We start from the raw sequence: 15826 nt of genomic DNA on the forward strand, positions 1-15826 counted from the left end.
TCATTTTGGTGACCTATACTCCTCAGGAATTACTCCACAGCTACAATGCGCATGTGATGAACAGCAAAATCTGCATCCTTTTTTAAGCTAAAGGGAAACGTCTCTGATGCTTCTTGCACTACATCCATGATACTGTTTTATTTGTTTTCATCTGTTTCTTTCGGTAACAATAACTAGTTGCTCCTTTTGAAAGTTCTATCTGGTCTCCTCTTTTTCAACAAGACTACAGTGCCCAGGCCTAGTCAGCCCTCCAATATCCATTTATCTTTCTTGCGAAAAGCTTTAAACACATCCTCCAAGGGAGAGGGGAAAAAATATTGTATTGGTTTTTCAGATTTTGTGCACAAAAAAAAATGAAGCTACCCCTTAGAGGAGACTCAAAAAGTTGGTGTTTCAGGACAGGAAGCACAGAATTGCAGATGTGAGTGAAACACTGTTTAAGGAGGGGAAAAAACTCTTACTACACTGTGGTGGCTGACGGCAACATTTCCATATGACATCACTACTGCTCCACCCTCACTGTACACTGACTTTAATTTGTGTCTAACATAAAAGGTGACAGGGGGACAAGTTGCCAAATCTCAAAGATGAATATTTATAGGTTGTGACACTCGCCTCGTGTCTCTGAGTGTTTAACAGCTGCAACAGGTGCCAATCGTCCGTACTTGCTGTATTGTTTGACAGAGGTGTCAGAGATACGTGGGCAATGCGCATGGACTGTAAGTCACATATGCATAACTACAACATTTACTACTGGATAAGATTTCAGAAAACAGGAGCCAAATAATTCAGCTGTCTCCTAGAATAAAACGCACAGATTTTATTCGCTGTTCAATGATGTTAATTTGTTTTTTTTAAAGGGTAATGGAAGGAAAAGATGATGGCATCTATCCAAGGCTGACTTCCCGCACTGGCCTTGTTGTAACTACGAAGAACTAGAGTTACACGTCTCTTCAAATTGATTCTGACTCTATATACTCTTACAGTAATGGAGTTATTTTTGGAAGAGTTTCATGCTTGCCAGTTGGTCTCCTTTCTCTCTCCAACTTCCACTTTCCACTCACCTAGAGTGAACAGAAGACAAGGGCGTCCAAGACAACCTCACCGTTTCACTACTGTTTCTAAAAACACAGCAAATTGAGCGAGGAGACATATGGGAGTTTGTTTGCTGTCACTTGCCTCCAAAAGACAAGTTTTACGAACAATATTAAGAAGCGCGAGAGAGAGAAAATGCAAAGTGAGAGAGAAAAAGCATGTCAGGTGTAAACACATGGGAACAAGAGAAACAGAGACAGAAAAAGGAGAGCAAGAGAGCTTCATCCACTTTACCCAGCTTTGATCTCCTTAATGGGGTGCTGGCCTAGCTCCAGGTGGGATGTGTTGCCAGGGGCAACGGGACAAGAGAGGAGGCTGATAAGGCAGGCCCAGCTCTGAGCTTTGGGGGCTGCTCAGACAAAACCCACTCCACATTGGCCTCCTTACTGTATAATGCTCAGTGTACTTTAGAAATGACTAAATGAAACAGCGAGTAAAGTTTAGGGAAGAGAACAAAATAACTCCAGGTGTTTACAAGTGCTGCTGGATCCTCCTTTTTTTGGCAGTATGCCTCATCTGGACGATGGTGGAGTCTGACAATACAATGACCTTTATGACTTTGAAAAGGCCTGCGTAAATCTGAAAAGGCTTACAGAGCTTTAGCTGATTTGAGAGCTCCAGCGAGCAATGGCTAGCCAGTGGTTGGCCACTGGGCAAGTAGCAGCTTAAAAAGGGGTTTATTCTCTTAATTTTACAGTTGAACTCTCTTAACTCCCTCCCAGACACTCCTTCTCTCTTTTTCTTTTCCTCCATCTCCTCTTTGAACTCCCCTGCCTATTTCCTGACCTCTCTCCCTCATCTGTCTGTCTCTCTTCAGTGGCCACTCCCTTCATCTCTGCCAGAAGCCTGGACTTTCTTTGATATTGTGCGGGATTAGCTCAGAGCTGTCCGTCTGCGTGTTTGGGTGTGTCTGATATAGGGGCTTTTGCATTGAATCTAATCGCTGCTTATTCACACTTTGACACACACACACACACACACACACACACACACACACACACACACAGTGATGGATAGAATAATGAAGAGAAGATATTATTACATCCTGCTAAAGGGCAGAGTCAGATCTTCCCATCAGTTATGAGACTGTTTACCCATTTCAAGAATTTTAATTATTAAGTTGTGTCTCAGTGGAATGTAGTTCTGAGATATTAAGTAGAACTGTTATTTACTCTATCTTATTAAACAGTTAATCCCAAATGGCCCTCCATTCAAATGTGACACCACAAAAGAAAATCAAAGTATAAATATGTGGATGAATATGGTGAGAAAAGGAGAACCTTTATGTGTAGACATGCCATAAGAAACAATGTATTGCATTGTAGGACTCTTAAGTCCGTAGAAGATTATAGTGAATATATTTCATTAAATATATAGTGCACAAATTTCAATCATTCTCACTACTCGGACATGTAAACAAAATGGCAAAGGGTGAAGATATTGCACTATATTGTAAATAAAAAGGAATTTCAGACACAGGTCTTGAATTTGATGATCACACATTCCCAATATCTGACAACCGTTTAAAATGTAACAAAACAAAGAGTCTGTAGCCACGTTAGCTACTCAGTGAGGCTGTTGTGCACGTAGTAAAGAAACCCAAATTGTAAAATGGATAAATGTTGAGGTCCCATGTTTTTTACCAGTCAAGGTAGAGTAAATGTAAGTGCTGGTGGTTGTCATGTTAACATGCTCAAATTGGCCATTTTAAAATGTTGTTTGGCAAGCAGTGTTTAGCGTCTTAGCACTGAACACAAAGTAAAGCTGAGGTTGATGGGAATGTGATTAGTTTTTTAGTTATTTGGTCATAAACCACAGTATTGGACACACTTTCACGCTCGACACTAGAAGAAAAGGGATAGCCCAGCTTATTGCAGTTCATTCTGTGGGGAACATACCTGTAAAAAAGATTCATGGCCGTTCATCCAGTCAACTGTACTTTACCATAGTTTTTTTTTTTTTGTACAGCAATCTTTTCTTTATAGCTGTCATAGAGAGTTCATATTTCAAACATGTTGGCATTGGATGGGGAAAAAAACAGAGTTGTCCAATATTGACATATTATATAATATATAATAATATTGACATTGTTGATCCACTGGTTGTAGAGACATTGTGTCATCATCCTGAATCTGGCCATCATCACCCTCCCAACAGCCACCAGTGCCGGTCCTATCGTTTTATCTTCATGACTCCTTCCCTAAAATATTATTCTGTGTCCTGCAAAATATTATTTTGTTTTCCATAAGATTCCACAGAACACGGAATAATAACAGCACAGGACTTTACAGAGAAGGGTTAATGGGCCACATGTTAAAGCTCATGGGAAATGCATTGCCGGCACACCAGGAGGCTTTCCTCACACTGATGGAGAGGAGGGTGAGAAGAGGAGGCATGGGGGGTGGGGGTAGAGCAAGGTTCACTGGTTCCCAAACTCCTGCAGAGCTTCAGTAGCCTTCACTGCCACCCTGAAGCTCCTCTCACCCCTCCTGTCTCCCCTCTTTTTTCCCCTTCACTGCCCTCCAGCACCGCTCTCAAGCTTTCGCCATTCTTTTGTCTGTGCCCCCCCACCGGCTAAATGCTCTCACCTACTAGCCTTTAACACCTCCTCCAGGGCTCCCTATGTTCTGGTATCTCTCCTAAACCTCTCGTTCTTCTCATCACCCATGAAAAGTTCCCTTCCTCATCCCACCCCTCACAGCTTTTGTCACAACATACCCAAAAATCTAAATAATCTTCCACACATGCTCATGTAGAAGTCTGTTTGTGCTTGGGGGCTCTCTCCCTTATATCTCTGGGTTTTACTGTATGCAGTAAATTACATCTGAGACTCTGCTTTATGACTGAAGGTCAATATTGACTTTCTAAAAAACCAGCAAGGTGGGGGAGAGAGACAGAAAGAGACAGAGAGGGAGAAAGAGAGAGAGAGTGTCGTCAGTGTGTTCTCTGAGGCTATCTGCTTGACTTTTTGTTTGGGTGCCCCTCGGCTTAACATTATTGAAAATGGCATGTACTCAAAGTCAACACAGTTAGAGATTTTCCTTCAGAAGAAGAAGCTTTTGCCGACATTTGTTTATGTACAGAACATAAAGAAAACTTCAAAAGATTTGAAAAATCCTGCAGCAGATCATGCATTACAGAAAACACAAATTCAAGGACCTCCAGAGAATAACTGAGGGCAGTTAAATAATGCTTCTCATCAGTCATCATTATCTTATATTTTTATATATGTTTTTATTTAAGAAATTAGGAAAAATTAGTGTTAAAATACCTGAGTGTAAGCTGACAAATGGGAAACACTATAAGTAAACTATAAGTAACAAATGGACTATACTAATAAATGTATTCTCCTTTAAGCTGCTTGAGGAGGGGAGCTAAGGCTTGAGAAAGAAAACTAATCAAACGGAGAAATCTGTCTCTTGGGGCCCACTGTGCCTTGTGCATGGAGGAATCACACACACGAAAACACACATACAGACACGTGTGCAGATACACACTTAGGCCATATGCTTTCGATGTTGTCAGGCCTGTCGTCTGTCATCATGTACGGGTTTTGGCATGCAGCCTTCCTCCGGGTTACAAAAAGCGCAGTCTTTTGTGTTTCGACAACTATTCCTCACATCCCTACCTGGCCCAGCAGGCCTGTTTAGAGGTGCAGGCAAGCAAAACCACACACACACCCCTCTAAGTTTTAGCCTAACTTCTTGCAGTTCCTCTTCTCAATTTAATTCAAGTCAATTCAATGGGGCTTCATTGGCATGCAAAACAGACGCTCACAAGTGTGAAATAGAAATATACATAAACTGAAGAATTGTGATTTTCTCCTTGCTCACACTTAATTTTATTCTTCCCTTTGTTCACAGAGAAACTAGCTGCTGAAATCTCCTTTTAGTGTGAACGTCCTATGAGAGACTAAAGCAACCTAATAGTAATTTGTAAAAGTAAAAGAGGTATAGCCAACACATGCTTTGTTAAACTTATTTCCCAATTAGTACAAGTTTATTTTTGCAGTTTCTTGTAATCTCTAAATACAACCATCACATGTCAATTACCCTCTTTACTGCTTAGATCATTTTAAAATTTCTTTTAAGTGTGATTTTGAAAACAAATATTTCTGGTGACCATAGAGGGTTTTTTTTCTCCCTGAGTTATACCTCTCAGACTGCAGCCCTACTACACTACAACACGTTCTTATACCCTGACAACAAAATAGGTCTACTGTCAATTGTCCCAACATATAAGACCATTTTCTAAAACGAACTATATGTCCGTTTGAAAGTGCAACGACATATATGACAGTTCCCCAAAATGACATGTCAGAGCATTGGCAAGTATCAGACTAGAGTAGAATAGTGAGTAGAATCCAACAGTTTCACACACCAAAACGTGCACTTAAAAAGCAACAATCATAGGCAATAGCAACTATAACTCTACTGTTCCTGACCTTTCCTTTTCCATAACATAATGAGGTTTAATCAATGTAAGCCTACAAAAACTAAAAATACCATCTTTGTTTGCATGGGCAATGACTGCCAGAGCAGCAATTATCTTGTTTTAAAACTGACTGGATTCTAGGAACAGTAGTTGCTATATTGGTAGTGGCTAATGGGGATCCAAATAAAGAAATCAATCTGTGTTAAGTCTACAGTGTATAGTGAGTTTATTTGGCCGCTATGTAAGCAGAGAAAACATTTAGGTAGATTTAGGGGAAGCTATATAAGTGCACTGCCTTTGTTTTCCTGTGGTTAACTTGCTTAACAGTGGCGATCTCGCTGTGGTCGGCTGTTTATCGTTTTGGAGTAGGGGGTCCCTGTGGTGGTTAAGGTTTACTTAGAATTTTACAGGAAACTGTGGCCAAAAACCCAGCCTGGCATTTCACACACACACTTGCGTGGTTACACTTAAAGAGGTCAAGAGGAGAGGAACGTTTGTGGCTTACCTCAGACGTTTACCATGATGGTACAAAATCATGTGTTTTCTGAGTGTGCGTGTGTCTGCTGTAGGTGGTAAAGTTAACATACTCATGTGCTTAACTACCTCGGGTGAGTAAAAACAGGCATCCATCAAACTGACCGGGCTGCCTGTTGGTTTGGTTGTGTTTGAGCACTTCCTAAACCACTGGTGGTTTGCTGGAATATTGAGGTCTGAGGCTACGGTGGCCACTGTTTCCGCCTGCATTGTTTACCTGCCCAAAAGATGTTTTGTTTTCCAAACAGGAAGATCCAATCAGGGTAATAAGTGGATAATTTTTTAACTAAAGTTGGTGGAAATAGCTGAGCCAGAGGATATTTTGGCAAACCAGATGCTTATTGGATAAACAAGAGGCAGGGATATCAGTTAGAATCACCGAATCAAGGTCAGACAATGTTGTTTGACCCTAGCTCTTAATTAGAAAACATGTCAAAACTAATATGTGTTCTACCTTTGTTTGACACTGCCTTTTGCAAGGGCCACCTTTTTAATTGGTGAAAGCTGACATGTTAATGGTCAGTGTTTTGGTTGACCGTGTTCACTGAAGGGATCCCTTCCTTACTTCAGCATAGGTCACCCGCAGGTCAGCGTAGTGCAAGGTCAGAAAGTAGTCCATTCTCCCGCTGTGTCCTTAGCAATGTGTAGTATGTGGGTCATCTTCAAAAAGGCTGAAGTATTAGCCTTTGACATGAAGCATCAGCAGCTTCCACGGTAGGGTGAACTCCAACTTCAATTGGAAAAGTAGCGTGGATAAGGATATGGTCATTGATTTTAGATGGAAATCATCTCATCCACCATCTAAGACCTTCATCAAAGGAACTGGCATTGAATTTGCAGAACATTATAAATATCTTGGAACAGTCATTGATAGTGACCCGACATTTGCTGCAAATGCGACTGATGCTATCTGTAAGAAGAAGATTTTGACAAGCAGGTTCTCCGCAAGGCCAGCTCTATATTACACTGAACAAACCAAAAACTTCACTTTGAGTTTTAAACTCTCCCCTCTGGCTGGAGATTTAGGATACCCCTTTCATTCCCTGTCCAATAACCATGCTTAATCTGCACATGTAATTGAAGATTTCTTTATGGTTTTATTATGTTCTATATGTTGTGTGCACAGGTAATATTCTTGTACTGTTGTTTTTGTTTTTGTATTGTTTTTTTATCTTGTGCCCCTGACTACAACTCTAGTTTCCCATTTAGGATAATAAAATGACCTAAATGAACTGGGAAGCTGAGACTAAAACAGGTCAGTTGTTTATAACTAGAACTTCTACACTACTCACTTAAAAGAGGTCAGAAAGAAGCAGGGCTGTGTTTGTGTGAAGTGGACATTAGTGGAAATGTGTTTTTGTATACCTAACACTCATCTTGTGTTTTGATGAATTTTGTGCATGACTTCATTTCAGTTTATAATTTTGTGTCTATTTGCAGCCTGGGATTCAACCAAAACAAACTCTCCTGTAGGTAATTTACATTTTCCCTTCACCAATGAATGAATTTAATAAGGGAGTAATACGATTTTCATTGACACATAGCACACAAAGGCCATATGTGTGTGAAATTGCAAGTGTTTAGATTAATTTGCCAGTCTAAACATAAATATACAAGGGCAATAGAACATAAATAAATATTCCTACCTTAACAGTGGAGGATGGCGTTGCAAACATGGCAATATGTTTTGGTTACAAAAACTTTATTGCTCATGGCAATTTCATCCAAAGGTTTTATTGAACTTCTGCTATAATAAGCTGTTGTGAATAATGTATCTCTTTGTGACTTGGACTTTGTGACTTTGTGTCAATGGCACACTACCATTGCAACCACCAACACCAATGGAGGGGTCCGGGCATTGTTGCAGTTTCCTCCTGTTTGCCAGCACATGTCATGGATTCACTGATTCTTAATTTGAATGATCCCTAATTTGAATGTGTAATCATTTCAATGTCAGGCAAGTTACTTGAAAATGCAATCAATTAGGCTACTCATTATTTATTGTTAATGAAAAAGTACTTTACTCATACTAATTACTCATTTCATGCTTTCCGCGACTCAGCCTAGCTCTATCAAAGGTGTTTTTAAATGACCCCAAACTTCCAAATCCACATGCCCACATCATCTTCTGTGTTTTAACATGAGTAGAAGTACAAAATCTTACATTTTTAACAAGCGGCTAGTCTCAGTTTAGGTGTACTGACCAACACCCTCCAACTTTGAACAAAACCAAGGGAATCCTAAATGTACGAGTAGCTAACGTTAACAAGCCAGCTAAAAACACACGAGATGTAAATAAGACAATGTTGGTGTTAGCGAGAGCAGTATTCACTTCTCTTTATGCGGAAAGCTAGTCACCATCCCCCCAACTCCAGTCCATGTACCAAGCTTGCATGTCCCATACAGACTCCCGACTGTAGTATACGGAAACACGTCCACTGCCCGTATGCAAGACCGTGGCTGTAAGCGTCACCAATACTAAATCAACCATCCCAACTAACTCCTTGTAAAATAGCAAACTGACCCCCAAAATGTCAAAGTAATGGAGTGTTACTTGGATTATTAGTCTAAATTGTAATCACTAGTACTGATAAATGTAATCACATCACTCCAACACGTTACTAAGTAGTTACTGGCCAACACTGCACATATCGCCAGTCCTGGATGTGAACAAATTCCAGCCACTTCCTCTCAACATACAGTTTTATTTTTTCTTAAAGCTAATGACATCATTCATAATTATTTACATGATTTAAAAAAAAACACTGTTTGTGTCAATGATTTTTCACTCTCTGCATGAATGCATTTGCTGCCCACGCTTCTTTCTCCTTGTCTCCAAGAAGTGTCTCCAGTCTGGATTTTAATAAGCTGTAGTGAGTAAAGTACTTAAGCTAGCAGACCTAAATTAATCAAATCACCTTTCCTCACAGTACATTGCACATTGCAGCTTGTAACACTGGCTCAGGATACATCATACATGTAAAGAAAGTGAGTGGATCAAGGGCAATCGCTTTTCCCTCCAGTTTTGTAAGGAGATGTTAGCACAAGCCAGTTAGCATCTGCTTAAAGCCTCAAAAGTGCAGTCTTATAACATTAAGTCTGCGAGCAGACCACACAGAGCAAGCAAGGGTGTCTGTGTCCTCATTAAAACTCTGCCTGGGTAAACCAGAGACAGCCAATATACACAGCAGATAAGACAGTTAGCAGCTCACCCAGATTTACAGCCGCTAGCCTCGGGGATTGAGAGGACGAGGGGTGACAGAGAACGAGTTCATATAATGTTTAATGTCTGGCAGCCAGATGAACTGAGAACAATCTGTGATTTAAAAGAGATAAAGAACTGGCGTGTGGACAGGGTGTTTGACTGATAGACAGCAGTGATATTGGCTGTACAGACGGTGAAGTGAGTGTTCCAGGAGGATGGTAAATGAGATGGATGGAGTGGAAGAGATGTAAGATGAATAAAATGGGACAGGTAAAAATGTGAAAAAGGGACTTTTAGTTAGGCGGAAGGTTTTATTAAAGGGGATGTTATGTCAAAATCATGTCACATTACGATGTTGCTACTGTTGTAACAATGAAAAACCCATATTGTGAATCATTAATCAGAAAACATCAGTAGAACTGCCAAAAAGTGCATTTGGGAAACCACAGCTTTCTGAAATATTACAACTCTCAGTCATTAGCAAACTCCAGTTTTACGCCAAATGTCAAAGTTTCTTGTCAACACCAGAAATCAGCCTATTACGTCAGCCTTCTCATAACCTCAACTTGATCTCTCACCTTGTTCACATAAATAACCCTCCCTCAAGAACAGGGGTCAACCACTCTCACTTTCTCTCCATGTCTCTTTTCTCTGCCTTTGATTTACGTCTACCGCATTAAAACCTGGGGCATCCTGCTCTGGAAAAACATTGCGTCTTAATATCTTTGAGTAAATTTTAAGTGCCGTGGGCTCATTTGGAGTGTTCAGTGTCAGGTTTTGCAGACTCCCCAGCGTGCGGGCCCACCTAGTGTGACACTGCACCTCGTAAAGAAATCAAGCCCGACTTTTGGGAAAGGCTTTTCTCCCAGAGTGAGTGTTGGGTTTCACTACCAGTCTGTGGGTTCAGTCAAAGCGAAACAAGCAGTGCTAACAAAGACAAGGCAATTTAGCCACCTGAAAGAGGATACACACACACACACACATACTGCAAAGTTCCTCTGCTTTCAATCACACATTCTCGGAGCAAACTGTCTTTAGATTAACATCTGCCTCATCTTACATGTTTAAGGATATAGTTGTTGTTTTTTTTACTGAACTTTTCCTGAACTGGATTTCAAACATAATTTTTGTGGAACTTCACCAATCAAACAAAGCAAACGTAATAATGCACACATTGTACACATTTATATCAGCACAAACTGTAGCACATAGTTTACATAGACCCACACTTCCCACAGGACTTTTCTGTACCATGTTACTGGCCCTTGTGAGAAAACCACCAAAACAAATGTCACAAACACGAACACAGACCACATCGGATGTTTGGAATGTTATTTGGTTGGAAATTTGTTAACCAGTGAGTAGAAACACCAAAGACATGGGTTTTCTATACTGTCGGGTTGAATGAAAGCACTAGAAATGCAAAAGGATCTTGTCCGTCTTGTAGTGTGCTGATGCCAAAGGGAAAAACATCAGGAGGAAAATAAAATCTTCACTTTGACCTCTTCCAATGAACAAGACAATATTTCACCCTATGTGTCATTTCCTAGGGCATCAGAAGAGGTGTGAGTTTCTTTAGTTTCTTCTCTCAGCAGGCATTTGCTCCATTTAAGTGGCCTTGAGCAATCCCTTCCAGCTCCTGCAGCAATTTTCTGTAGGTGTTTCTGACCTCTGAAACAAAGAAGGCCCAAACATGTCATTTTTGAAGACAGGATCCTTTTTGCCCAGCACCTCACAAGAAGGTGAATATATATCCAAAACAATGTATATTATAACATGATGCTATTAATTTAACAGTTTCAAACAAAATTTCCATGAGCCAAGTCTTAACCTGCAATATGAGGCTGAGTAGACCAACATAGGACAGATAAAAATATGTACCAGGGGAACAGAATGAGGGTATTGCAATGTTCATGCACTGATTAGAATTAATTCAATAAAATTTTATTAATATTGGGTTCTTTTATGTTGCTTGAATCAATGTGTACTAATGATAGAACAATACTGGACTCTCTAGGTTGGAGAGCGGGGTAAGTTGTCTCGTGTGTAAGTTGTCACACTGCTGATAACTCCAACACAAGAGGCTCTATGTCAAAATCAAATAGCCACTTTGTGTGACTTCTATGTTCAACTTCCTGTTCACATGTGGTCAAGGTCACTCTAATCTGAGGTGAGCATAATTTTATTATTTTGTTGCTTCAAAAGTAAAACATTGCACTTTACATTTTATGTATTCCATGAAAATGATAACTTTGCACAAAGTAGAGGAGACAATAACGTGTCTTTTGATATTTCAGCTGAAGTGCTATGTTAAGCTAACGTTGAGATTTAGCCAACATTAGCACATATGTCAGTTTGGGGCAAGTTATCTCAGTGACTTTGGGGCAAGTCGTCACATGTGATTACTTGCCCCAGTACAAGTAAACACATAGAACATGCTCAAAAAGCTATGTGAAACTGTGTAATTACCTCTGACACTAGTATTAAATGATAGTGTAAATAGAATATTAAACACTGTAGTTTACAGCAGCAGCCATATGCCTGGACAAGACTGAATTCATGACAGGGTATATACAGTCTTATGCCATGCCATAGGCATGTAGTGTGTTAGTAGATACAAACACACACACACACACACACACACACACACACTACATCATACAGTTATTAATTAAGTTCGGCAACAAGGGTAGTAGACAAATAAGCTTGTAATTGATTTGTAATTGCAAGGAGCAATGTGTTTTTGATGGAAGGAAGAAAATTATCAACAGAAGACAGAGAATGGCAATACCCCACCTGACATAATGTGTAAGGCAGTCAGGCAGGTGAAGTTGAAGAACAAATCAATTAGAAGTACAGCTAAGGATTTTGACATAAGCTGCTGACATCTCTTTTGGCCTCATCTATGTGGAGCCATTTTCATACAGTATTCCAAAGGAGACGTGGTTTAAGTGTGTGAAATGCAACAAATGGGCCTGCGATACTTGCACCTCAAGCCACACATGTCTGATGAGTCAGATACATATGTATGTCATACAAAAATTCACATTGTTGCATCAGTGTGTTTAAACACCACATACATTTAGTTAAGAAGTTATACATTTAAGCAAGTCATCTGCAGCATTACATTCAATTACCACAGATCTATTTGCACTCCAGAGAATGTTTGATTTTAAAGTTCAAAGAAAGAGGTTGTGCCATTTAATGTCTGCTCTGCCAACATTTTTGTTTTGAATTAAATTATTTATTTTCCAAATTCTCTAGGCTTGATTGTTGATTGATTTTATTTTTAGTTCTGGTTACAATTTGAAATTGAAATCAATATTCACAATTAAGTTTTCTAACTGTTTGATATTCCAGTGTTACAACTTACCCTATTCAGTGTGACAACTTACCTGCCGATGGGGCAAATTGTCTCAAATGCACACTCTCTATTCAACAGTCTACAACTCCATAATGAGGTAAGATATGAAGATGTAATGAATACAAAACTTCTGCCCAAGACTTTATTCTTTCATTTGGTATGACATTTGTACCATTGTGATGTACGCTGCTTAGTAAATATTAGACAGTGTGAAAAGTGTGACAACATACCCGGCTCTCCCCTACCCATGAGCCTTAGCTCTCATTCCAGATGAGAACACTGTGAAAAAACGCAAATTCAAAGTGCTCCATTGTTAAATTTGAGAACAAAATACGAGGCCACAGTGGCTAAATTATTCAAAACTGACCCAGAATCCAAAAGTGAATTGATTTAAGCTGCAGCTTTTATTATCTGTTTTCTCAGGATCATTAGCTGTGCATGTATCAGATTCTTAAGTTTGGTGACTGGATGTTTCTTACAAAGTCTATTTACACTATACACAATGTTGTAAGTTCAACTTTCTAATCAGACACCCAGATATTTTCTACCACAGTTCAACCGAGTGAGTTTCATGTCCAATGAGTCATAGAAGAACTCGAACTGTGAGTCCCATAACATTGTGACAACATGACTTTTACTTTTACTTCTATTTACAAGTGCAATTATTAAATGCAGTAACTGCACTTTCTCTATTATACAAAAAAAATAGCACTGACTAGGATGACTACACTGTCTTTTACATCCAGGATGTGGGTCTTGTGGCTTACGCACTTTCCAGAAATTAGCCAGTAAATTATTTTTATTACTCACTCTTGCTTTGGGGAAATCAGTAGATTTTAGTGAATTAAATCAGTATTTAATTTGATTACAGGACACAGTATTGCTTATGTGTCTTTTGGGAAATTACTTTTTTGTATTGTTGAGTATAATGATAACATGGTGGAAGGGAAGGATTTCTAGGAATCAACCCAGTGATGATTTTAAACAATAGAGGAGCTTGTAAATAACCAAAGATGTTCAAACGCTTCCAGTTTCCCAGCTTCATTATTTTCTCATCACTGACCCGCCCTTTGGGCGGGTCCATTATTCCCGCCAGGGTCAGACATGTCTTCCATGGAGAGAGCGTGGGCTTCTGGAGCAGAAGTGTAAAGTGTGATAGGAAAGGGAGATAAGTGTAGAAAAAGATTACCTCCACAACCCAGCTAGTGTAACTGTGAACGTTGACTCTTGAAGTAATCTAATATGTGTAAGGAGAAAAACATATCAAAGATGGCACATTTCCAGTTTAGCAGGAAGAAGCTTTATTGTTGTGAAGAAAAAATGCAATTTCTTTTTATCCCCCGCCCTGGCTGATTGATTAGAGCATGTAGCAACAAGGAATTCTTTGGCAGCCTTTTGGTTTTTGGAAGGTTTCCACTAATTCCACCACATATTTAGACAGTCACTAACGCAATTGATTCAGATGTAAACAGTAAATTATTTTCTTTTGCAACTAACTTTGATGTCTTTATCGTTTTACTATAAATGCCTGTAGGCATGTGGGAAGGATGAACTCCTTTTAAAATAAACATCTTGGTGTTCACATTTAAGTGAAAGGACTGGAAATCCTGCTTCGTATAATTCCTTTATTGTGTGTGTGTGTAGATGTGTGAGTGTGAGTGTGTGTTTGTGCGCATGCAAGTTTGGACGTGTGAATCCTTCCATGACCAGAAAACCCCCATCAATTAGGTTAAAAGTTACTTCCCACATAATGACTCATTACTTGCAGCCTTACAAACACACAAAAGAGGTCATATATTCTCCTGATCTCACTTTCTAGACAAACACAGAATGGACACATGGCAGCGAGCATGTGACTTGCAGACAAATTGTGTGATGACATGTTCACTGGTAATTGCAGGGTTTTGCTTGGCAAAAAACATGCGCTGTCCTATCATCAGCAGGACGTCTTCTGGTTAAGGGCTGAACTTCTTGCTGGGAGAGTTGTCATTATAGTCTTGTTCAACATTGTGTGTAGAGATAATATGTATAAAGGTGGATTTGAAGATGTACAAGTGTGTTACCTTGTAGATCATATTGTCCTCAGCCTTTCCCTTTGGACTGTGGTTTTGGATTGGTGCCCATGTGTGTACATGCAAATGTGTGTGTCCCTACATAATGTTCTCAGGAATGCAGCGAATAGCTTTCTCCGGGGATGGGAGCTTGGTGGGGTGGTACTCTACCTGCCTCTTTTACCTTGCCAGTTAACTTCCATGCTTTTGACCACCTGGAATTCCAACACATGGTGAAGCAAAAACTGTACGCACACCTATTGAAATCACAGCAGAATGCAGTGTAAACATGTTTCAACAACATACACAGCCATACACCTCACATTAACGCAACATTAATCCCACAATTGATTAACAATCAACAAAGCGTTTCCAAGTTATTAAGGTGGGGCACCATAACACTGTGAAGTTTACAGAACCAGTATACGTATCAAGAGGTTTATGATGCAATTGTGGACCATGTTGCATTTTATGGGTACGGCCTTTTTTGATGTCAGGGGAGTAAATACTTGTGGAGTGAGTTCATTGAGGGCATGCCTTACAGTATTCTCCATGTGGTTTTTGCAGGCACATGTCATAGTTACACATTCAAGCCGAGGGTATCATTACAAGCTGAGACGAATCTGCAATTTTAATAAAAATGAATAAAGACAGTGCACGTTCTCAGACAGAGATCATAGCAAACCGTGCGGCTGAACAGCATGCTTGGAAAAAGCCAAACTTATTCACGAGTCAAATCAACTTGTACATTTATTGTTACATGTGAGGCAAATTTAAAAGGCAAAAATGGTGCAAAGTTTGCTACAGACAAAGCTCTATACAAACATAGTTAAAGAGCCAGTTCAACCGAAATACCAATAAGTAAATCCACTAATACTTCTAGTGCTATTGGTATGTGTTTTGGGACATACCTCTCTAAGATTTGTGCCTCCAACCCAATAAGAAAAACACATTTAAACAAGACTAAGAGTCTACAGTGGTGCTTTGAGCTAAAATGCTTCCATGGCCAAAATTACTGTACTAACACACTGATGTTTATCAGGTATTATGTTTACAATGTTCACCATCTAAGTTTAGTGTGTTAGCATGCTAACATTTGCTAAGTAGCGCTAAAAACAAAGTAGCCTACAGCTACATGAGAAT

This window comes from Micropterus salmoides, unplaced genomic scaffold (genome assembly GCF_014851395.1).
Source record: "Micropterus salmoides isolate LMB-PRFRI ecotype aquatic unplaced genomic scaffold, ASM1485139v1 Ms_hic_scaffold_18, whole genome shotgun sequence".
NCBI classification, from domain to species: domain Eukaryota; kingdom Metazoa; phylum Chordata; class Actinopteri; order Centrarchiformes; family Centrarchidae; genus Micropterus; species Micropterus salmoides.